Source organism: Macrobrachium rosenbergii, chromosome 25, assembly GCF_040412425.1.
Source record: "Macrobrachium rosenbergii isolate ZJJX-2024 chromosome 25, ASM4041242v1, whole genome shotgun sequence".
NCBI lineage: Eukaryota > Metazoa > Arthropoda > Malacostraca > Decapoda > Palaemonidae > Macrobrachium > Macrobrachium rosenbergii.
Genome location: NC_089765.1, coordinates 41,045,135 through 41,071,365, shown reverse-complemented (window position 1 = coordinate 41,071,365; position 26,231 = coordinate 41,045,135). Strand labels below are relative to the sequence as shown.

Below are 26,231 nucleotides of genomic sequence, written 5' to 3'. Positions count from 1 at the left end.
ATGGTATGGACGATGGCTGATATGCCCACGGTCCATAGAGACAGAGCCAAGTAGTAACAGCTTTGGAGTGTCAAGAATGAAGGACTAACCCAATTGTCTTCCTAGATCGAAAAATTCTTTGAAACGTCAAGGTGTCAAGACCAATTGTTTTTAACTCTAGTCACTGAACTTGTCTGTCATACATCCATCATCCTGGAATGTGTCTAGTTGATTGCTGTGCTGAGCGTGCTACTACAAACCTGTGCAACCACACAGTCAATTGAGGAGATGATAGGACACTAGCCACCTCCTCTTGTTCACTAAGGAACTACTGTGGTACCGTTCCTTAACAACACTACGGAATGCCTATCCTTGGGTCCTGAGACTTAGAGTGCTACGATGATTCAGGTTATTGAGGTGCAAAATAGTTCAGGTTAGGTGAGGTTGGGTTAAGTACCCAACCTAACCTAACTCAACCTAGCCCTTTGAAGAGCAGGTTACTACCTTCTGGTTGATGCCATGAGACAAAAAGTTCCAGAATATTGAAGTTCAGGTTTGGTAAGGTTAGGCCAGAACTAGTTAGGCTAAGCTAAGTTAGGTTAAGTACCCAACCTAACCTATTGAAGTGAAGGTGACTGCCTTTTGGTTGATGACTTGGGGGACAAAGTATCTCTGGATGGGAAGTGTGTAACAACACTCCAAGGAGATATTTATCATCTAACCATTAAGCTAAGTCCTGTCTCACCTCTCTCTGAGAGGATGGGAAAGAATGGGGAGACCTTGTTGTAGGGCAGAACCCCTTTTTCCATCTTCAAGAATTCAGCTTCATCCTTGTGCTAATAAGAGTACTTGCAGAAGAGGACACTGAGGCTTTTGTACCGAGAAGTAGGACTGATCTGTAGATCTGCGTAGCTAGAAAGAAATTCTGATCGCACAGGGAAAAAACTTTGCATGATCAGTATTAAATAAGTTAAGTATATCTTAGTTTAACCAGACCACTGAGCTGATTAACAGCTCTCCTAGGGCTGGCCCAAAGGATTAGATTTATTTTATGTGGCTAAGAACCAACTGGTTGCCTAGCAATGGGACCTACAGCTTATTGTGGAATCCGAACCACATTATGACAAGAAATTAATTTCTATCACCAGAAATAAATTCTTCCAATTCTTCATTGGCTGGTCAGAGAGTCGAACGCTGGGCCAACAGCGATCAGTATTAATTGACTCCTGTTTTGGAAGTGTAGGGTGGTATGGTTTTACAGAACTTCACTGTAAACGAAACCAACCTGTACTTGAAAACGAACAGGAATCCAAAGAAATCCATGCTGACAAACTGTAACTACCTTGGCTCAGGAAGTCGAAGGTTAATATTAGTGTAGGAACAATCAAGAGTCAAGCTTCGAATGGGAACAATGAAACAGAGATTTCTTCCTACCTGTAAAATATAATAGAACGAACTCATTCGTTCAGTTGTAGATGTTATTGAAATGGACATTGAATACTATCGATGAATGACCGATGATGGTCATAACATGTCGTAAATGTCTGGAAGAATGATCCATTTGTTTGAATGCACTGGCTGTTGTTCGGTGGTGTGGACATTCATTGAAAACGGAGGCTGACCGCTACCGATAAATATGACCCCGTCAACTTATATCATGGAGGCAGTAAAAGTTGGTAGGACAATCCCGTTCGCTCGTATGCAGATGGTATGGTAAAGTCTGTTGGCCATTACCAGATGATCAAGCTAACACACATGTGAACGAAAGGCATTGCACAAATGTGCTGCTGATGCACCCGAACAGGGGTTGTCGTCTTTCTAGATGTCCACAGAAGTGCTATCAATGCTCTTCACCCGACGATCAGACAAGAATCGGTGCTTCAGCGTGGTATGGCCATAGGCCATCCCGTTCTCTTCCCAAACCTTCATGTAAGCATGGTCAACAATCTGTTCCTGGTAGAACAGCGACTCCTTTCCGGGAAGAATGATCCCATTGTAGTCAGAACTACATCGGTAATGTTACTGATCCAGAAACGTACCAGAAAGAAGAAGCAACTTGCTAAGCGCTCTTCTTGAATCTTGGAAAAAGAACCTTTCGTTAGGAGGCAATCGGCATACAGTACTGTAGCTTCATCAATATATCACAGACTTGCCATATTATACAATGAATAGACTGAGATGATCAACAACGTATAATGACACATCTTACATCTGTCTATCCCTGGTCTATGGACATGCAAATCATGCAGCCACATTCTCTTTCCTTAGAGAGCGACCTGTCTCAGTACGAGGGGCTCCAAGTCTATGTCCACAGAGGGGGAAAACAAAATAAGAATACAGTAATGATATCCACAAAAACACCCAAGGAGAGTTGTTATCGGTCAAGTTGCATCTACGTATTATTCCTTCCAAGCAGACATGAACATGTCGCGTTGTTCATATGTATTATTCCTTCCAAGCACAGAGACATGTCACTAAGCACATACGTATAGCAGACACAGACGTGACACATTGTACGTACCTTTCTTCCAAGCAGACACAGATGTGTCACTAAGCACGTACATATAACTCCTTTGAAGTTGACACAGACGTGATTCGTTGCACGCACATATAATTAACAAGCAGTCACAGACATGTCATTGCATGTATAGGCAGTCACTGGTTAACGGTGGGGGTTCTGTTCCCAGCTGAGCACCACTAGCTGAAAATTGCTGATAATTATGATAATAAATAGCGTTTACAACATCTTAAGTGCCAATAACCTGCTTATCGGCACTGATAAACTGCTTACTGATGCCGAAAAAACCATTACCGATGCCAAAAATAGATTACTGTTGCCGAAAATCTGATTAATGACGTCATTAGCCAAGCGCCGTAAAACTGGAATGCCGTTAACCAACACCACTGATAAGTGAGGACTGTTTATACATGTATGTCTGCGTCATGCTGCACGTACATACATCTCTCCTTGGGGAACGTAGTTCAATGGGCATTTGGAAACCGGAGCGACAGTACTGCCAACACAGACGTATCATTGGATGTACGTGTATGTCTTGTGTTACACCAATGGGCGTTGAACATGGCAACCTGGCACTGTTCCCCAAAGAACTGCCAGGGAAGAGAAGGCACATGAAGAAGTCTGCACAACCCCCCTGACAAAAGACAAAGAAGGTGGTTCTACTTCCACTGCAAATCCAACAACAAAGAAACCCTAGCACTGTTCCCGTGCAAGAACGTATAGGGGGATGAAACAGCTCTTGCAGCAACAACACATACTTACAAAGAACTCATTCCGGAAAGGAGGAGCAACGTGGTATTTCTTCGGAGCAAGAAACGGATGTGTCATGTTGCACAAACATGTTAAACCGAGCATGGCTATGCATCCCTCCTTGCTGATGAAGACAACCTGGGAGAGGGCTGCTCTGACGGGAGACACAAACAACAAAGGAGAAGGTACGACTTCTGCTGCAAATCCAATGACGAAAGGCACCCAGGAACTGTTCCAAAGGAAGATATCAGACCGTGGAAGGAACTTCGCGGACAGGATAAGAGACACAAAGGGATTAAATCTTGTCTATTCCAAGAAAAGGCAATTAAATCTTGTCTATTCCAAGAAAAGGCAAAATTGTTAGAAACTCAAAAGGTTCTAACAGCTGGAACAGCATACGATGATGAAGACCATTCGGGGGTTTCCTCATCATCACAGGAACAAAGAGGAGGGAAGTGAGCATGCCTTCGACTAATAACCCCCCACAAGATGAGGCAAGAAACAAGACAGAAACCATAGACAGGAACTCCCACTGGTCTTGGAGAGCAAGTTGAGACCAAATGCACTGTCAAAGATCTCGCAACATCAACCACCGTGTTGAGGGGGGGGGGACTTCCTAGGTTTAGGCAAGAAGTATCCTCGTACGACTGAATACAAAACCCTTGCCTAGAAACACGAAAAACCTGGCTTGCCTCAAGCCTCTCAATCTACACATCTGAAAGATCAAAACATTACAACATTCCAAGAAATTATGTTGTCAAAAATAAAAAACATTGTTCATGAAAAAGCAGAACAAGGAGAAAAAGAATGTTGAAGAGGGAAGTTCTCAAAAGCGAGGTTGGGAAGAGGTCTAAAAACAGAACAGTTGGCAGTCAAGAGTTTGATATCCCTCCAACTCTCCACAGATATGTGATAGTATAAGAAAACAGAGTACACAAAACAAACACCCAGGAGATAGGTGTTAGGTTTGCGTACATACAAAAAAGGCAACAAAAAAGGAAGTAAAATGATATACAGTATAAGGAGAAAGGCTCCAAAACTTATACAGGCTAAAACAAGTCAAAAAGGCTGTGTGCAAGAATAAGTGAATATACTGTTAAGGAGACATAGAAAAACATGTTGAAATGTTTCAATATATTAATATACACCAAGTATAAAAAAAGAAATTTACACAATTTATCATAAAAATAATTACATTCAAACATAGGGGAGAAGTTGAACTGCAGATCAGAGAAAAGAAATGCACGTCCAAATGAGACAGCGGCCAAAAGTAAACTGGGTAGATTTGAATGCACCCCGACTTCGTGGGTGGTGCTTCTGCCCTTGCCATTGGTAGTTATTATGATAACCACCTTGCAAAACTTTACCGGCCAGTTTTCCAGCTTGCTGAAAGTTAATCCCATGTGCAAAGACGGGGTTTGTATCTGTGTAGGAACAATTATGATTTTCTGTAAAATAAATTAATTTCTGTGTACCAACATTACAGGCATGGGGTAGTTTTAATTTAGCCTTTAGTGCATCAGTCTGAAGTCCACAAATTACAAAACCAGTAAAATAAGAAGACCCATCACCCTCCTGGGTAAATGCATGCACATCTGGTTCCCCAAAAACCTCCTAGAAAACCAGTAACTTCATGCCTAGCCTGGAGGCTGCTATTGAGAAGTGAGATTCGGGTGAGGGCTATGAAGATCGCAAGTAATAAATTTATATAGAATTAATTTTTCAAAATTATATTTGTTTCATTATCACCCCATTACTCTACTTTTAATTATGCCTCAGTAGCTAACTACTTTAGCAAGAGGTCACTGAGGTGAAATACCACAGAGGAACTCAAAGATGTGAAGAATCCAGCTGTGAGAATGGAAAGTAAGACTGGGAGACCACAGCTCTGAAAAAACTAATACGAATCCATGAATGGGACAGAAACTCTAGTAGTAATAAAAAGAGGATCTTGTGTGTAGGTGAGACAGAAAGGGGAAAGCATATTTACTATGGGTTGGGACTCCATAAAATCTACATCTGACATGATACCCATGTGATGAATACTATGAGGATGATGAATCTTCTGAACCTAGCTCCACCAAATAGTAGGAGAGCTTGGCTTGCTGCAACAACTAGCCATAGGGATAAAGAATTCAAATTGTCAAGACACCTCCAGGAACCAGCTTCCAAAACCAAAACAAAGAATGATAACATTTTGTTTGGAAAGCAAAGATATTGCTAATGCCCTAATCTCATTAAATTTGATATGTCCTCATACTCCCCAAAAAATCACACCTGAGAGATATTACCCCTTGAAACTTCCCTTTTCAATTGATTGGTGTATAAAAAAAACTGACTTGCCATAAACAAACCACATCTTAATGGGTGAACCTAAATATCTATGATGATGAGGCATAATAATTACTATAATCACATGTAATCATGAGAGAAAGGCACTGCTGTTTATATATATATATATATATATATATATATATATATATATATATATATATATATATATATATATATATATATATATATATATATATATATATATATATATATATATATATATATATATATATATATATATATATATACGAGGGTAAGTCAATAAGTATCAGCACTTTTATTCTAATTGTTTGTGAATAGGCTGTATGGCTTTTGTGTGCTATGTCGGGTTGTAGATGGCTCCGCCCTCCTCCCTTGTGGTTGGTTTCAGCGTTACCACTTCAGTGCACTCTGCGCTGTTGAGAAATGAGATGGGCCGCACCACTCCATTTTGCACCAAAGAAGAACAACGCTCTGTAATCCGTTTTTGTGGTCTGAAGGTGTACCAGGAGCTGAAATCCATAGAAGACTTTCAGTACAGTACAGGGGGAATGTTTTGCCACGACGTAATGTTTATGAGTGGATTGAGCAGTTCAAAAGCAGTCGGACAAGCGTGGAGGATGAGAAACGCGATGGACACCCAGCCACAGCCACTACTCAATCCACTCATAAACACTATGTCGTGGCAAAACATTGCCCCCGTATTGTACTGAAAGTCTTCTATGGATTTCAGCTCCTGGTACACCTTCAGACCACAAAAAACAGATTCCAGAGCGTTGTTCTTCTTTGGTGCAAATGGAGAGTGGTGCGTCCGTCCTTACTTCTCAACAGCGCAGAGCGCACTGAAGTGGTAACGCTGAAACCAACCACAAGGGAGGAGGGCGGAGCCATCTACAACCCGGCATAGCACACAAAGCCATAAAGCCTATTCACAAACAATTAGAATAAAAGTGAGGATACTTATTGTCTTACCCTCGTGTATATATGTATATATATATATATATATATATATATATATATATATATATATATATATATATATATATATATATATATATATATATATATACATACAGTAAACCCCTGTATTCATGGACTCACGCATTCATGGTTTCTCTATGGAACATATCTTTTTAGAGGGTTTTAAGTATTCGCAGATTTTAGCTATTCACGGGGGGCACATCCCCGCGAATAAGGGGTTCACTATATATATATATATATATATATATATATATATATATATATATATATATGAATGTCTTTTACTGTAATACTACAGTATAATATGAAGATAAGAAGGCCCATAAAATAATATTTGAACATTGCAACCATATATTTCGGGCACTTCCTTCTGTGCCCCTGCTCACTGGAAACATATGGACAGATGAAATGTTACAAGGGTATATATACAAAGCATATATAGGTGTGGCATTAAGTCTCCGATGGTCACCTGCATACCATCGAAGACTTAATGCCACACCTATATATGCTTTGTATATATACCCTTGTAACATTTCATTTGTCCATATTTTTCCAGTGAACAGGGGCACAGAAGGAAGTGCCCAAAATATATGGTTGCAACGTTCAAATAGTGTTTTATGGGCCTTCTTATCTACATATGGCTTCAGGCATAAGACTGAATTTGTTGCATTAACAGCAGTGCCTTTCTCTCATGATTACATGTGATTATAATAATTATGGCACACCATCAGATATTTAGGTTCACCCAATAAGATGTGGTTTGTTTATGGTAAGTCAGTTATTTATATATATATATACATATATATATATATATATATATATATATATATATATATATATATATATATATATATATATATATATATACACATATATACATATATACATACACACACACACACACATATATATATATATATATATATATATATATATATATATATATATATATATATATATATATATATATATACAGGCAGTCCCAAGTTATCGGCAGCCTTGGTTACCGCCGATCCGGTTTTACTGGCGCTTGTCTAGCGATGACGATAACCAGATTTTCGGCGCTGATAACTGGTTATCGGCGCTGATAACCAGTTATCGGCACTGATAACCGGTTATCGGGCGGCGCTGATCACCGGTTATTGGCGCTGCTGACCAGGGATCAGTGCTTTTATCGCTGATTTTTCGGTTAGCGGCGATTTTCGGTTGTCGTCATGCCGTCGGGAACGGAACCCGCCGATAACTGGGGACTGCCTGTATATATATATATATATATATATATATATATATATATATATATATATATATATATATATATATATATATATATATATATATATTATATATATAATATATATAATATATATGTATATATATACACACCAGTATTCTTATGCCTGAAGCCATTTTAGATACAGATATATTATGAGAAAGAAACAGGGTACTGTATTAGGCTAAATATTTAGAATGAGCAGACTTCAATCAAATATGAATTATAACTGCTAATGACTCACTGGTGAAAACCCTGACAAAACTAATTAGAAATCAAGTAAAAGTAATGAAATTTCAAGAAAAACATCTGCTAGGATATATTACAGCCCTGTGCATACTGCTAACATCTTCAATTTTAATGTTGAAGGTAATGGCAATCACAAACCTTTACCAATTAATTTGAACTAGAAAACAAGAGCCAGCAAGTTCAGGTTGGTAGTGCAACTGTCAAGAACACAAACTTGTGGTGCTTGAAGATAACTACATTATCTTAGAAAGATACTGTACACAAAATAACGTAGTAAAAGGCTGTGGATTTCAACAAAATTAAGCAATTAAATTACTCACATACCAACTCTGTGCATCTCAACAACAACTTTTCACCAGTGAGAAGTGAAATTCATTAACTGAAGCAAATCACTAAAACGAAATTACAAAACTTCAGAATTACAAAGTACTAAAACAAAAGTACCAAATAAATTAAATGACAATGATGAAATGAAAAGAAGGCCAATCCTGAAAACTGCTGAACACAGATAAAGGAAATGGTTCTCTAAGGGGTTTTAAGATCTGGAAGCCCTTACATTTGCCTATGCAGATAAATGTGATAGTGGTTCTTTTTTTACTGCCTCGGAGTGTCAAAACTGTGCACAGATGCATGAAAGGCTGAATTAATAGTAATGTAATGAGGCTGTAATGAAACAACGGCCATTCATACAAAAAAAATGATAGAGTGCTCAAGAAACTTTTACTTTTCTAAATTGGTATTCATTGCAATTCACTTGCATTTGTTGTTCACATATTAAGCACTCTTCCAACAATAAAAATCTAATGTAAAAATGCCCTTTTCAAGTGTTTGTTTGTTCCTGAACAAGACTGGTACTTTGATGGTTAAAATGAATTTAAAATAATCACCCTGAGTAAATAAACAAACCACAACTAATTCCCACAGCCAACCAAACGTCTGTCAGCAAGCTAAAATTAAAATGAAACTTTTCCTGTAAAGCAAATTGCATAGACACAATATTCAACATACTTGGCAGATAATTTATCATTACTCAACTACAATAAAGTTTCCTGACTTATAAGATCAAACAGAAAACACAGCACCAAAATCTAAGCTAACATGGCTCTTCCAACTACAGTAAATTTGCATGAATTCTCCCAGTTAATAAAGTAAGCTAGGGACTATCTTTTTACCAAGACACAGCTACAAAATGTGCTTTACAATCACCATCATCAATGATTTAATACTGATTTTTCCCTTATAAAGTTGGATATGCATTAAGTTCTCTTTTGCCTTCTGCCCTGTGCACTTTCTGCCTGGACTCCTTTTGTCTTCTGCCCTGTGCACTTTCTGCCTGAACTCTCTTAAGGCCTTCACCTATCCCATTTTTTTTACAATTTCCAGGGCATTCCTATAGGTCCTTGTCCTGCTATTTCCATATCCACAGCTTTTTTGATGAACTATTCTTCATACCTTCTCATCACCTGTCCCAACCACCTTAATCTTTCAGATTGCCATTTGTTTTCCAGCAGCTAAACATCACATCTCTCCAACTCTTGTTCATAATACATTTTCCCTACCATACTCCTGACATGATTCTCAGCATTCTTTAGCCACACTTTTCAAAGGCTTCTTCATTTTCTTTGTCACTTCTGTGTCACAGTTAAAGAACTGCCATCATTATAATTTTTTCCCTATTAAATACTTTAATGAAAACAAGACGAGTTAACCCCTAGTACTTACACCACTTATCTTGCTAGTTTATGCAAACATGTTACCCATATCCAATCAGCTTTCCAAACTAGGTACAGGGCCTTTGGGTAAATTGTAATTCAAAATAGGAACGCTCTTTTTTTTAGGAGATACATAAAACCACATTGTCTGCAGGACTGGAGTTGCAGTGTGGTTCACCAAATGTGGATAGTTTTGTAGCATTTACTTTACTGTTGACTGTAACTGTACTAAATAAAATAATAACACTATATAGTATTGTGTTAATATCAGTGTACAACGACTGTAACTGTAATCTGTAAGGTTTTATCTTAAATTTTCTTCCACGGAACTGGCAATATTTGGATAATTTCCATATATTCTACCTAAAACATCAATAGAATAATTGATTTGGTCATGAATGAAGCAATTTATGTAAACATTTTCCTTTCTTTTAGTACATGAATGGAACAGATTCAGCAATGATAACTTCTACGCTAGTCTCATAAATTTCATAAGCATACCGTACAATATTATCTGAATTACTAAATAATGTATAAGATTTTGCCAAGATAAAAATTTTAGGAGGCTTGATCACTTACATTTTTGTACTTTTTAAAATAGGTAAAAGTCATAAACTTTGATGTAAAGGCAAAAGCATAGTTTGCTAATGGAGAGCTATTTTACATTCAATTTTCATACCTACGCCTATTTGGCCAAAAGAAAAACTTTATCATACTTTAATAAAAAAAAAAAACTCTTCATATAGACCATTATATAAAATAAACACTCCAAATATAGAATCCCCTATGATGACAAAATGGATGAATTCATGACTGAAAGTGTTGAATATTATTCAAAGAAGCTATCAACTCTACATCACCTAACAATGCATATGCAGAAGACTACAAAAAGAAAAAACCCAACAAGGCAAAACTCCCTTCTGCACCTAATAAATATATTCCAGACAAAGCACTCTGATCCAAAAGTAAACATTACACAATTTCATGACTGATTATGAAAAATTAGACCACTTTTTTGCTGCGAAGTTAAGTGCAAGTCAAATGTACTTTGGTCTTAAAAAACAAATTTAACTCACACACTACCTAAGAATTTGCAATTACCAACTAAATCAAAGTGCCACAAGCAAAAAAAAGAGAGAAGTACTACTGTATGCAGTAGTGGAAATGCAGACAACTGTATTGATGATTACCACAAATTTCAGAATTATTTTATACAACAGAAAATACTATGGAAGTATAATATACTGAGTAATCTATTCCATATATAGTGAAAAGCAAGTCCAAAATTACCAGAGGAATCAGTAGATCACTCTATCACTTCCGATGTATTTCAGGTTAATCATTATCTATGTAAACAAATATAATTATTTTATCCCGTTCAACTCCAGCAAGAGGGACAAATAAACATTCGCAAGAGAAGATGCCAAAATAAAACACCACAGACAAAGATCATTCTTGAAAGAACCTTATGAAATGAATGCAGTTTGGTAACCATAAACCCCTTAATTATAATCTAACCAAATTTCATAATCAACAAAGTATCAGACACATCGGTGTTTTCATTTAACAAACAAAAGAAAAGTGGTAGTCAGTGTGTCTGCTGAACTGCTTGGAGCCTGTGAGATTCCCTGCCTTTTGGACTGTTTTCTTGAGTATTGCCTTTTTTGATAAATCTAATCAATAAAATCATTTATTAATTCAAAGAACCTAGAGCTAAGCTAAAGATGTTGGCATGGCCAATGACACTGCACAGTACATGGCATCCTGGGTCAAGGTATGCCATGAGTCAACAGATGCTAACATCTGTCAACATGAATTTCAAGTCACATTTTTCAGCATTCTCTCATGCTTTACTAGATTTATACATTTCTTACTGAAGTCTATAAATTATTTTACAGATGCCTTATTCTGTAGTTCTGTCCTTTCAACTGGCAAAACCCATCACTGTGTGGTGTACTGATCTGAAGGCCCATTGTTCTTCTTTGCCACACTTCAAGAGATCCTGCAGGAATGTCACTGATACATGATTGCTGACACTACGCTTCCGATTCTTAATCCATCCTGACTTTGGAAAGCTGTACCTCATCCAACTTCAAGACACAGGTGTTTGCCGTTGCCAAAGGGATTGCCCCAGGTCTTGATTTGAGCCAAAATCCATCGTGTTGAGCCATGTCACAGCCTCTCTCACCTGGATCAACTTCTCCACTGAGGAGCAATCCTGTTTATCATAACACAAGGTAACTAGTACAAGCCATGTCCATGATTCAGGAGAGCTGACTTTCTTCCAACAAGGGGTGCACTGAAGTTAGGCAATGCAACCAAAGCCACACAAATGGAAATGAACATAAGAATCCATCAGGGTCAGATACACAGCAACTTGAATGACACAACAAGAGCCTTGCTGACAAGTCAACTCAGGACCAGGGCTACAACAATACCAGATGCCATGCTAGCAACAGAAAGCAGCTCGACAGTTCCTGGCCTTCATACATCCTGATGATGGAATAGGCTTTCAAACAGCTTACATCCTCTCCCAAGAATCCTGACAAGGATGTATCCACCATCCTCATCACAAATCTCAATGAAATATAAATTTCTTAAGATACCAAGCACTTGACCATTTAATCAGCAAATGCTTCACAGTCAAACAAGCTGGTAATCAAGCCATCAATTATTTGTTAGGTAAGTCTGTACTATATTTAACCAGCATCTTCTGGACATACTTCCATGCAACATTTGTAATCGCTTCATTATGCTATGAATTATCAAGTCCCAAATTCTTGCTGTATGTCTTGAAAAAGACTCTGATGTGTGGGATGAAACAATCAATAAACTAAAGAAGACATCTTGAAAGTAGTTTAGCTACTGTAACTAACAAAAATTTATTTGCTGTCTATATAGTGAATGTACAGAGAAGGTTTGAAAATCACTTGCAAAACACTTTTTTCAATTAATATTTTATCAACAACTGTTAAAATACCATACAGTTCTGTTGTAAAAGTGAAAAACAATTAAGAGAATGGATAGCCATACAATAAAATTCATTACTGTAAATGCCAAATCCAAAGCTAGCCTTGGTGCACAAAGTATAATTAAAACGATATGCAGTAATCAAAATCACTATGTTCTCCAAACTGTTCCATAAAACTTGATAGGCACCTGCCATAGTTATATTATTCTTAAAACTTGTGAAGTACTTATGTGCCGGTGAAGAACTACACTCTGGCTACCATTTTATTTTGTCTGTTAAAAGACTACTGGGTCGTGAACTTTGCTGACTGTAAAATTCAACTAAGTTATGATGGTTCTCACTGAAAAAAAAATTAGTTTCTAAAGTATTGCATATTTACTAAATGGTATACTGCATGGCCTTATGAGAATTTGCATTTCCTTCTATATTTCTGATGGGGCCTTTGGGAGGAGTTTACATGACTTAGTAAAACTACCGAACACTCCTCAAAAGATTACATTCAGGATACCTTCACTAACCTTCCACTGTAACTTATTATGAGTTTAAAGGCCCTTTTAAGATTAACCTCAACTTTATCGTTCCCATTCACTGTCAGTTATACACAAGAAATCTCTCAAAACCAATATTTCTTAATAATTACCAATACTATGTCTTACACAGATATCAAAGGGTATAATTCCAAACAGTTCTAACAGACTGTCCATATGGATTTCTATAACTTATACTTAACTCTCTTGTTCATTTCCCTAAACCAACTGCCCAAAATTAATACTTTAAAGAATGTGGCACCAAAGGTTAACTTTCCATAACAGACTAATACCAACACCTTAAATGCACTGAATGAAGGTACCTTTACTTAAGGTCCTACAGCCTTTACATATACTTTTAAAAGTGACTAATACTCGTTAACTATAATAATGTTTAAGGAATAATATTTCATTTTCAGTTTACAAATTTCATTCTCTATTATTCAAATTAATCAGCAAGAGAGATTCTTTAGAAGAAAATTTTATTTTTACATCAAAATAACACTTCTACAACTTAAGGTCAACTGATACTGTATCCCAAATGCACCAAGCAGAAGCCACTGAAATCAGATGATGAAATTCAATACAAAAATTTGCTTTGCCACAGAGATAAACCTAACTTCAAGAGGCCCAACTCAATTAAAGAAAGCTGCTTAATGATGGGCTGGTTTCATATTTATGCACTACTCAAGATCAGATGGACCAATGGAATGAAGGCCCAACATGCACTTAAATGCAGAACTAAAATGTAATCATGTAATCCAAAAAACTATCTGCACAATAGTACCTATCTATAGTACAACCTTAAAACTTTTTCTAGTTTCTTTATATTAATTGCATACACTGATACACAAACCCCAAAATCATTATATAACAAATAATAATGCCAAGATCGGACTGACTAATGGGGACAATTGTACACATATTCTGTCAACTAGCTCCCAACCTTCCCTCCACCTACTTCATTATTCAATGCTTCAAGAACCTTAGAATGTACACACACAAAAAAAATACATTAAGCACAATCAGTGGCAATGTAAATGGATTTTATGAATTCAATATAAATCAACTGATTATGACGTCTCAACACCTCAAAACTTGGAATCACAGATAGTTAAACCTCCAAAATCACTAACAACCTCACTGCTTTTAAATCTATATGAAGCATCTGAACTGCTATAGACAATCAGCATCAAAAGGTGAAAATACATAAGAAATCAAACTACATTGTGAAAATGAGGACTGGCATCAACCTAGAAGCATAAGTTACCCCACAAAGACAAAGAAACTTAAGAGGTGAATAAAACCTCACTAACACAAAACAGATAAAATCACATTGAGAAGCAATTAGAAAAAAAAGAACCAACAATACCGCAACAGAGAATGTAAAAATATTACGATGGGCACTTGTACAATACTTAGGTTAATGCAACCTGACCTTATTTTCACAAGAAGATGTAAAGAGATACTGCAACTACAGAATGTGAAAGAATGCAAAATTTGAACAAAAACATGAAAAACAGAAGAAAAAAAATTAGAAACAAAAATGAAGATAACCAGAAACCAAGGTATACCCCCTGGAGCAGGAAGCATGTTATCTACTAGCAAAAAAAAAAAAAAATTATAACAATGATAATGAAAGGAAACGAATAAATTATGTAAAGTGCAAAACAAACTGACGCTTTACCGAGGTGTCTACAGTTGGAACTCCCTGGTCCTGATGGGGCATTTTACTTCCCCTAGAATTATGAAGATGGTTTACTGCTGTACAATGTTCTTCTTCTGTTACCTTTTAACTGGATGAAACACCTTCTTCTCTCTCTCTCACTCTCTCTCTCTCTCACGCTACTCTGCCTTGTACACTTGCAAGTCACTTGGCTTTAGGACAGGTTCTAAAAATGAATTTTTAGTGTCCTTTGGCTTTCTAAAATATTACTGAATTGAAATGAGATGCCACTTCTCATTTTTTTAATTTTTTGGGTTTTACTGAACTGATTATAAAATAAATTTGTATTTTTTTTCATGAACAGAACCTCAGTGCCATCATAAAGACCACAAAAGCACAACACAAATTTTTTTATTTTTTAATGTAATCTGAGGCTCTATCATCAGATACAGAAAAAAAACACTCAGGCATCTATTTTTTTCTGTCAACTGATTAAAATGTTTTTCAATGGTCCTACACAATCATTTACATGTACTTTGCAGAGGAGCGCGTTACTCGGGTTGATACCCGTGTGGGGCGGCTGGAACGAGATGACGTATGAAGGTGAGATAGTGTCCCAGTAAACACGACTGAGAGCCTTGATTTTACTCCATGATATCGTTAAAATCCTTTAGGAATGTTAAAAAATTCTCAATCACCTATGCTGAAAATACACTGAAACCATATGCACTGAACAATGCAACAGCTGTTAGCTGAGGCAACAAAATTATCTGCAGCATGTCTTCCAAATGCCAATGCAGATTCAGTAGAAAATGGGTGGATTTCTATCAGATTACAATCCCAAATAGTATTTGTATATCAAAGCAAAAGCACCTCAAAACAAATCCCAATGTTACAAAAATAATGATAATACTGAAACCATCTCACAATGTGCAAAGAGGTGTCATTTTCAATTTGATTTAGCTTGTGCATAATTATTGTTTCAGTGTATTTTAAGCCTTATTCTATTTTTGCAAATACAATTAGTAAGGTCAAATATCCAGCTTCACTTTCAAGGTAAAACTCTCAATCAAGTTTAAAGACTGTTGAAATTTATCAAAGTATGGCTAACCTCAAAAACAGGAGCAATGTATCATCAATAGTCATTCACATGCAAGTGACTCAACATATACTGTATTAACCTGGTGAAGAAATAAATGCTATGCACCAAACAATGTTCAAAAATTATTTTCTTTCCTTGTGTGGTGTGTAACAAATGTAGAGGGTGAAAACTATCCCTGGGTTTCAATATCTCATAATGAAATGAAGGTACTCCACATTCAGCACAATATATTATACTCCATACATAGACAAAACAAATTAACCCCATTAACTCCAAGTATATGATATTATACATTGTGAAGTACAGATATATCAAACCACAATCAATGTTGAAACAAATGAAGAGTCGTCACAGAAAGAAGTAATGTAATACATCATACTCAAAAGCTAACACAAGCAGACTCTGATGAAGGCAACAGGATACAAATGATGGGAAAATTTACTGAATTAGGAAGTGCTTGGGAGCTCCATCTGGGTGCAAGTAATAATACTAGGTATGAACATGATATAATCTTCTCAAAACAAGGTCAGGTTCCATCAAACTAATTTTCTTTAAATCTATTGTAGAATCTTTATCTGCTAGGATCTGTTACAACTAGATTATAACTTAAACTGACAATATATACTTTAATTATAATCACTGCCAATCTGTTATAATTTTTAAAATGACAAAAAAAACATACAAACCTAATTTTCAGATATAGGAAGAAATGACCCATAAAACTGTTGTGGAAGTTACAGAAATGGTTACAGGAATGACGGTGAGCTAAGATAGTACAGAGTCACTAACTCACTCAAAGTTGGCAAGTTATACATCTGTTATGCAAAAATTCAAATGATAAAAATAATACAAGTATGAAAAATGAGTTACAGTAAGAAGACCTATGATTGTCTAAAATACAATACAGGTTGTCCTCAAGCAATTTGTCTTATCTTCCAACAAGGGAGTTTGCTCAGATCCTCTTTTATTTTACTGGGTATTCTAACATGGTCTGCTTCAAACCTTTGATTTTCTGAAGGAAAATGAACACATATATACAGTATACAATGTCCTTATATAAAAGAATGCCTTAGCACCTTTTGTTCCCTAGTGTCATGGTTCAATATGTCAAGGACCCTTAAAAAATAAGAAAGCACAAGAACCTAGGTCTCAAAACTTGTAATTTAGGGCTCTTAAGGGCTTGGTCTCCATCTATGATGACTACATAAACTTAGCTTTATGGTTAGGGCATCAATCATTTTTTACCCTATTCTCCTTCCTTCTCTTCATTTAAAAGGCTCAAAGATTGGATGTACATCATTCCTTATTAAATACAAATTCTCTTGATATGTAAATATTGGTATGAGGAGATGGGAGATCTAGCCTTTTTGTATATCCCAGGCAGAACAGGCCAGTAACTCTGCTCAACTGGTGGCTGGTGAGCCAAAGCTGAAAATTCTCGATTAGGATACAATTTACAGTACTGTACATATAATGTAGTACTAACATCAATACATCTTCTACAACTGCATTTCCTTTTAGTACATGAGGGTATACGCACCACCTGCACAAAATTGCTTCAAAAACACAGTTTAGATGGCTCAAAATTGAGTGCAAAGCATCAAACAATCTGGAGCAAGAGCAAAACTACTGATCCAATAATCTCTACTCAGACTGTTGAGTTCATTTGGCATTGTATGTATGCTGACTGGCTGAAAGACAAGGCCATGTGCTCAATGGCTTACCGATGGTGTGGGTGGAGGTAACATGTATGCTGTACTGCCTTTAGTCCCATGGCTTACCTTGTGATTTAAATGATGCCATCTGAGGATGCCTTCATTAGTATGTTGAATGCTTTGTTATGATTTATGTCTGTGATCTTTCCATGTGAACAGACAGTAACAGCAACTACCAAACAACCACAAAACATTTACCCATCATAGCTAAACCTGAAGTTCTGGAGAATCTCCATGAATAGAAGTCTCATTCTTGTGTGTAGTTAATATGGTGAGCTGAGGACAACCTTGAGAGATATTGTGAAGGTGGACAGGCAGTGTTCATATGTCTAAAAAGCTGGACAGCCAAGAAGCAAAGTGCTGTTATTTCATATTAGGCAAGAATTACTGGTAGGCAAGTCATAAAAAAAGATTAAAATAGACCAACCACTTCATGTAATCAGGAAATCTTAATAAAATTTTTGAAAAAGTTAATTAAAGAAATAGTTACATTGTTTTCAAAAAAAAAAAACCTCACTGCAAAGTTGTCTGGGAAAAAAGTGCCAGTTAGCTTTAATAGCCCATCACTAAATTTTTAAAATACATAAAAATAAATCAATCTAGACAATCAGGCATCTATGTCATGAAAAGATCACCATCATCAGGCTTGTGGCAAAAATCCTTCAACAGAGCAGGATTGGTCACAGTGATTCAAGGATCACCATCATCAACCTTAGTGGTAGCAATCATTCCTTTAAAGGAGGCTTGAGAATTTGTCAGTTACTATCTCATATTTAAGTCATATGTTGCACCTGCAGCCTAGCATATTTAATGTCAATGTTCCAGCAACAGGGTCCTTGCTTCTTTAGTTACCTCAGCAGAGTTGTTGAACCCTTTGAGTGAAGATTAATCCCTGATGCCCTCAAAACTTCTCCTCCTCCTAAGCCTGTCAGTTCTGACATAAGTGTTGCAAGCATTAAGGAGGTATAATGCATATTCTACGGCTACTAGGCCACATAGAAAAACTTATACTGAAGCCCAGAAAGTTGTGTAATTTGGTAAGTGTCACAATTACTTTATTGGGGTAACATTGTGACATGTGTACTAAAGATGGTATGAAAGAAGTGTAAACATGTTATTTTCATGATAAAATAAGTTTCAGATATACTTAACAAGTAACTACATAGCTATAGTTTCAACCGTCAGGCAGCCTTTATTTAAAATATCTCAGTAGTGATTTGACAGTTTAGTGTAGGTGACAAGCCCCGCCCGCTATGTGTAGGTGACAAGCCCCGCCCACTAATGGGAGCACTGGAAACGATTTAGCAGAAAATCTAATTCTGTTTGCACCTTATGTCCATGAGAGGGGAGGAGGGCGGGCTCTGATTCTGTAATTACGTGGTAAGTATATATGAAACTTAATTTTATCACAAAAATAACATTTTCATATAAGTATCTTACCAAGTAATTGCATAGCTGAATCCCACATCGACAGAAGGTGGGATACACGGGCATATTCTACTCCAAAACATTAAGTAATAGTAATGAATTTGAAATAGAAAAGTTTGCTAGCACTGAAACAATGCTTGTCATTTCCTTACTTGGTAAGAGAGCTACTGCAGGTGAAAACTGCCTCTGGTTAGTGCTCATCTTAACCTCTAGTGGTGTGGCAGTTGAGCCGTGGGTCGACTCTACCTAAGTGGGAGCCTTGCAGCAGAGGATAGGCCTGATTGCTGGCAAAGCATACACAAGTGCCTATGCCCTGGGCGCAGCGCCAATATAAAAAAACCACCAGACAATGCTTTCACCTACAATGAAAACACCACGACCCATCCACCAAGACTGCAGGGTACTCTAGGTACATTGTACCCCCTTGGCTTAAAATTTTGACACCTTACTTAAAAAAAAAAAGATAGTAAAAAAAAAAAAAAAAAAAAAAAAGATTCCTATACTTCCTCCCCCAATACCATACCAGCCATTGAAAATGGCCACAAGGTACTGCAATTTTCAAACTCTGTTTCAACTTCTTTCAAACAGTGAGACGCGAAGATCGGTTCACACTTCCAGTAGGTCGCCTGAAGAATGGAAGTGAGGGGCGTATGTGCCTGAAAGCTAATAAGGTAGAAACTGCCCAGACATCAAGAGCTTTCACTGTAAAAGTAGGCAAAATGTCCTCCAGAATCTGAGGATGCACCTTAAAAATTAAGTCTTTGATGAAGAAGGACAATGCCTTCTTAGAGGGCACGACAGGTTCTTGACAGAGCACCTGAGGCTACTGGATGTTCCTCTGATCTTCTCAGTCCTGCTCAGGTAATAACTTAAAGCCCTAGCAGGGTAAAGAACTCTCTTCTTCTTCAGAGCCAAGGTATCCATTAAGGACTTAATAGAGAAAGAACAGAGGGTCACCAGCTTTGGAAAATCGCCCCTTAGCCTGGAATACGCGGGTAGGAAATTGACGCCTGCATCTTGTAATAGTCTCTTGCAACATGTCTTGAAAACCTTTACGCTCTGACAAGCTTCTGAACAGTCCGAAGCCTGTCAGGGCAAGAGTGGACAAACCTTTGGTATCTCTCAAAGTGAGGTTGTCTCTTGGAAAGTCCACCCACAAACATAGCACGTCCTGGAACTTTAATGGGCCAGAACAGGGCTATGAGAGTCATCATAACGTGATGAGCCCAAGGCTTGCTCAGCACTTCCCTGATCATGCTGAAGGGCAGAAAGGCAAAGAGGATCAAGTGGGACCAATCTAGCAGGATGGCATCTCTTGCCCATGCTAGAGGGTCTGGGCCAGAGGAGAAAAAAAAAAGAGGAAGGTGTTGGTTACTTGAAGGTGGCAAATAGGTCCAATGTCGGCCTGCCCATAGTTTCACAGATGCTGATAGACTAAGGGATCCAAGGTCCACTTGGCAGGAAGGACCTGCTTTCGTTGGCTCAGTTCGTCCGCCAGAATATTTAGTCTGCCCTGAAAAAATCGAGTGACTAGACTTGCTCGATTTTGATCTATCCACAGTAGAAGGTCTCTAGTTGTTTGGCAGAGAGAAAATAAGTGAGTGCCACCTCGCTTTCGTATGTACGTCATGGCTGTGGTATTGTCTGAATGAATACCATGGTCTTCTTGTGAATTGCTTCCTGCTCTCTGACGTTGATGTGAAGTTTCTGTTCTTCCAGCGATCACGTCCTGGAAACTTCCTGGTTCTCCGAGAGGACTCCTCAACCTAGAATAGAGGAGTCTGAACAGAAGTGTAGGTCTGGGGTCAGAGGACGACGGGCTTTCCTTCTGAAAGTCTACGTTCAGACCACCACCACTGGCGGTCTGACATGAACTCCGGGTTTATGGGAAACATGTAGGTGTCTGGCTGTGGTTCCCAGTCCCAGTTGGCCTTGAGGTAGAATTGTCAAACTCTAAAATGAAGTTTGCCTAACTTGGCCTATCCACTGATGGGGACGAAAGGGCTAGAAACTTGTTGAATGTCTGAAGGCAGCTGGTGATTCTCTTGGCAGACGGGAAAGCCTGAAAAGTTCGAGAGTTGAGACTCATCCCCACATAGAGGAACTCTTGTGACGGGGCCAACTGGGACTTCTGAAGATAGATAACTCCCAGTTCCTGAGAGAGGAGATGTTCAATAACTCCCAGTTCCTTAGAGAGGAGATGTTTGATAACTTCCAGTTCCTGAGAGAGGAGATGTTCAAGTTGTTCTTGCACTTTTCCCCTCGATGGGGATCAAAAAGGCAAGTCATCCAAATATAGACTGATGTTTATGCCTATAAAAGGAAGTCATTTGTTAGAGGAGTGAGGACTTGAGCGTACACTTGAGGTACCGTAGAGAGGCTGAAGCAAAGAGCCTGAAACTGAAGATTTTAGCTGGTGCCAGGCGCTTGGGCAGCGCTGGGTGCTCCAAGAGGAGACAGGCGTTTAGACACTGACGTGGACCGCTTGAGAGAGTGTCCTGGAAGACAAACCTTAGATACTTCCTGGAGTCCGGGCACTTATGTTATGGACTGGTCTCCAAACCCTTTAGATTTGGGGACCACAAACACGACGGAAGCAGAAGCCTTCTCAGTTGATGTCCTCAACTTCTTCTATAGCTCTCTGTCGAAGGAGAGACGAGACCTCCTCCAAAAGGGCCGAATTTTTTCCGAGCCTCTTGAAAAGACTGTCAAAACAATGGGAGAACGGAGGGATAACCAAAGACTGGAATGGAGTAGTCCTCCCTCAGAACTTTGACAATCCACTGTTCTGTTTCTCTGATACAATACTTGTCCCAAACCTCGAGACGACTGGCTTCCACTTGCGCATGGGGTCCTCTTCCTCATTTCTGGGCAAGGACTTGAGCTCCTCTTGATAGAACTGACTGCAAAGTGGACACTGGAGCGGGTCCTAGACTGGGCTTGGGCTTACTCCCACGAAAGGGATGTAGCTGGAGAGGAGAGATCATCTTGGGAACAAACGTGGACGAATCCTTAGGGCGTTTGGAAGAATGCGCCAGATGTCAACTTCTACTGGAGGTCTGACTTCTGGGCCTGAGTGACTCCTTTAGTAGAAAGGGAGCACCATGAATATCTTTTCTTCAAAACTCCCAAAAGAGAAAAGTGCTGCAAGTTCAAAAGAGCCATCCTTGATGGTCTCATCTGCACGAGAAAGGACTCCTAGCCAGTCCGAGGTGAAGTCTTCAACTACAACATGCCAACACTAATTTTCTTGGCTAGTGCTCTCACCACTGAGTCCAAGAAACTGAAAGCTTCAAGTAACTCCAAGAGGTCTTTGACAAGGTGGTCAAGTTTTGCAGACGAAAAACATAATTTTCATCAACGATAACGCCGAGCATCAGGAAGGAGCTTCCTCGGTGGCGTAGGAAAGAAATATCTTATGGATTAAGCACGAGGGAGGAGAGATGAAGGAAGCCTTACCTTGCTCCCTCTTAGCAGACAACAAAACTTCAATCTCCTTGAGTGCCTTCCTAGAAGACAAGGAGAGCACCATTGTGGGGAGCCTAGGTATGTCATCTGGATGGCAAGGAAGGTTGAGGTAGGTGAGACTGGGGCTAGCTAGAGCCAAAAATATTGAAGGAAAGCTGCATAGGCTAGGAGACCCACAGTTGGAAAATGTGCTTGGCGCTTTGAGCAGGAGATGATACTGAAGAGTTGGCGCTGGGCGCTCAGGAGCTGGGGCCAGGCGCTCAAAAACTGGCATCAGACACTCATGAGGAGGTGGGCACTTGAATGAAGGCAACAGGCGCCTGAGAGGGATCGTTGGGTGCTTGGGAGCCAAATACTGGCGCCCAACAGAAGTATGCTCAGAAGAAAAATACTCCGGCTGTCCCATGCACTGCCGGAAGGTTGAGGACTGCGCCCAGCTCCTTAAACTGCTAACTGGGCAGCGGAGAAGAGCTGTCAGCATCGCTTGCATGCCTCTTCAATGGATGAGATGAATCTAGAAAGTGCCTGTGGTGCTTCCAAGTCCAGGCTGGAGCCTAGAGAGTTGTACAACAACTGGTGCACATCCAAGATGCCTTTTCAGCAGCTGTCTGTCAAAACCTGGGATATAAGTGCAACAGGTTCGACTGAGGGGGCAGCAACCCGTATGCAAACCCTACCGGCCTCCCTTGGACTTCCGGCATGTCTTCTCCTAGGTTCAGGAGAACTGGCAGGCTGACAAGCCACCTCCTCCGCTTGCATAACACCGTCTCCTGTCAAGACACCTTTCCAGTGGCTGTCTGCTGATACCTGGAAACGCGCAACTGGTTTGACTGAGGGGGCAGCTACCCCTGGGCCAACCCCATTGGCCTCCATTGGACTTTTGGTGTGTCCTCTCCCAGGTTTAGGGGAGTATGACAGTGACCTTGGTCTAGGACAGTGGTTTTCAATCTGTGGGCCATGGGCAGTTCTGAGGGAGGCCACACCATGAACATCTTCAAAATAGTATTTAAAAAATTAAAAATCATTTACAGTAAATGCAGGCCAGCGCTTTCTTTCATAAATGAAAATGTATAACTAATAATGTGTTCTGAAAAATAATTCCATAAATGAAAATGTAAAACTAATTGTGTTCTGAAAATGCTTTATAATAATTCTATTACCATCATTAGACAATTCTGAAGGGCAGTGGGCCATGAGTATTTAGAGATGCCAAAAATGGGCCATGGGCACAAAAAGGTTGAAAATCACTGGTCTAGGAGAACTGAAGGGACAAGTAGCCACCTCCTCCACTTCACTGTATTCACTACTAGGTTAAAATCTTGTTAGACTTTGATTTGAGACTGGCAATGGCGAGGGTTGGAAGCAAGGGAGCCAGGCACGGGAGTAGGTGGATTAAAAATAGGAGGGCTAGTAGCAGGAGAAAAAGCAGGAAGGGGGTAAGAAGGAATAGCAGGGTATCTTCTAACCTAGGCTTAGCTAAGAGAAGCACATTTCTCGGCGCTAGAGGCTGCATTCTTCTTCCTATCACTAACTTCTATAGGTGAGATTTAAGCACCTTCCACTTCAGCCCACCTGGCAGGCGCCAGGCGCTTGAGAGCAGGTGCAGAGTGCTTGGAAGTTGGCGCCGGGCACTCGGACAATCATTACAATCAGCACCAGTTCCTCCTTGCTACATTATTGCACCCTACACTTACTGCAAAATATGTCTCCTTACTACAAGGGTCATATGAAGACTTGATCAATCTGTTTTGCAACCTTCGCTACAGTAGCGAAAACTAGATGAACTTGAATTAGACAGAATAACAACAAAAACTGGAAAACTGATCCTGAAAGCTACCAAGCTTGAAGGCTACTCAAAATAAATGATGATACTTCACCGAAATCCAGCCATACAACCGAAAATCAGTAAGCAAAAGCTTCAGCAAATCCCCGATGTCACTCGAGAGGTTTTCTGCAAAGTCGTTTCCAGTACTCCCGTTAGTGGGCGGGGCTTGACACTAAACTATCGAAGTGCTACCATAATTTTTTAAATAAAGGCTGCTGCACAAGCTGAAACTATGGTTATGTAATTACTTAGTAAATTACTTACAAGAAAATGACATTTTTATAATTAAATAAAATTTTATATACTTACCAAATAATTACATAGTTATTAGTTTCTACTTACGAGGCAGCTCAAAAATCAAAATTTGTGGTAGCGCTCTTGTTTTGGGTGTAGGTAGACTGCCCCACCCACTTTCGGGGAAGGATAGGTACACCGCAGCTAAAGAGGGGAGGCGGGAGGGTTCTGGTCATTTAATTATTTGGTAAGTATATAAAGCCTTATTTTATTATAAAAATGTCATTTTTATATAAGAAACTTACCAAGTAATTATATAGCTGAATCCCACATTGACAGGTGGTGGGATACATGGACAAAACTACTCAAAAAATCACTCAGAGATGGCGATGAATTTGAACTACAAAATTAGCCATCATCAGGAAATGCTTGTTGTAACTTTACCTGGTGAGGGAGCTATGGCAGGTAGGTACTGCCTCTTGTTGGGGCTCCTCACGACCTGTAGCGGCGTGGTGGTAGAGCCTAGAGTTGCCTCTACTTTAGTGGGTGCTTTGCAATGTAGGAGTCAATTGCAGGTTGCCAAAGCTAACAGTCCAAAAAGACACATCAAATATGTGTGTGTGCTCTTGCCCTGGCACAGTACAATAAAACATGACCTAATATAATTTAAAACCTACACCACAAACACGTTAAAATTCAAACAAACTGATGGCACTCATGACACAGCACCACTCAGACTTCCGAAGAAAACAACAATCCGTATTCAAGGAGAGTGCATAGAGGAAAACAAAGGCATTCCTCCTATCCTTCATCCCCCAACACCATGCCAGGTGCGAAGTACGGGCCTAGAGTACTGCATCTTTCACATACTGTCTCAACACCGCGCAGGTAGAACACGGCAAACACTAATTTGCATTGCCAGTATGTGGATTACAGGATAGCAGCCAGCGACAGGCTACATCTGGAGGCTAGCGACATAGCGACTGCCCTAATTTCATGTGCCTCGACCTTAAATAAAAGCAGGAAATCCTGATGCAATTGAGAATCCTTTGTTGGGACGGAAAAGCCCGAAAATTCAGAGAATCTACCACTATCCCCAAATATAGAATCGACTGAGTGGGGACTAACTTGCAACTTCTTGAAGTTTATCAGTAATCCTAAATCTTGTGCAAGCTGAAGAGTCTTCTGAAGGTCCTCCATGCACTAGGATTTCGAGGGGGAGTGTAAGAGCCAGTCATCCATGTACAGAGACACGTTTATCCCCATGAAGTGCAACCACTTCACCAATGGAGCAAGAACACGGGTGAAAACTTGAAGGGCCATGGAGAGGCAGAAGCACAGAGCCCGAAACTGGAAGACCCTGCCCCAGAACACGAATCTCAGATACTTTCTGTAGTCCAGGTGAACTGGAGCGTGAAAGGATGTGTCTTGCATATCGATTGTGACCATCCAGTCTCCCTGATGGATGGCTGACAGGACCAACTGATTTACTTCCATTTTGAACTTTGTAGTTTGAATAAAGA

The 26,231-nt window shown here is 39.1% G+C and overlaps 1 protein-coding gene and 1 long non-coding RNA gene across 3 annotated transcripts in view; one reads left to right on the top strand and one right to left on the bottom strand.

The window, feature by feature from the left end:
* The window catches only part of LOC136852600 (uncharacterized), a 136,012-nt gene extending 116,414 nt beyond the window's left edge, over window positions 1-19,598 (top strand). The window contains exon 3 of the long non-coding RNA XR_010857194.1: window positions 15,479-19,598. This is a non-coding gene — a long non-coding RNA (uncharacterized lncRNA). The remainder of the gene's footprint in view (window positions 1-15,478) is intronic.
* Window positions 1-26,231, bottom strand: part of Taf3 (TBP-associated factor 3) — a 161,747-nt gene that overhangs the window by 42,325 nt on the left and 93,191 nt on the right. The gene's annotated exons all lie outside the window — the stretch shown is intronic.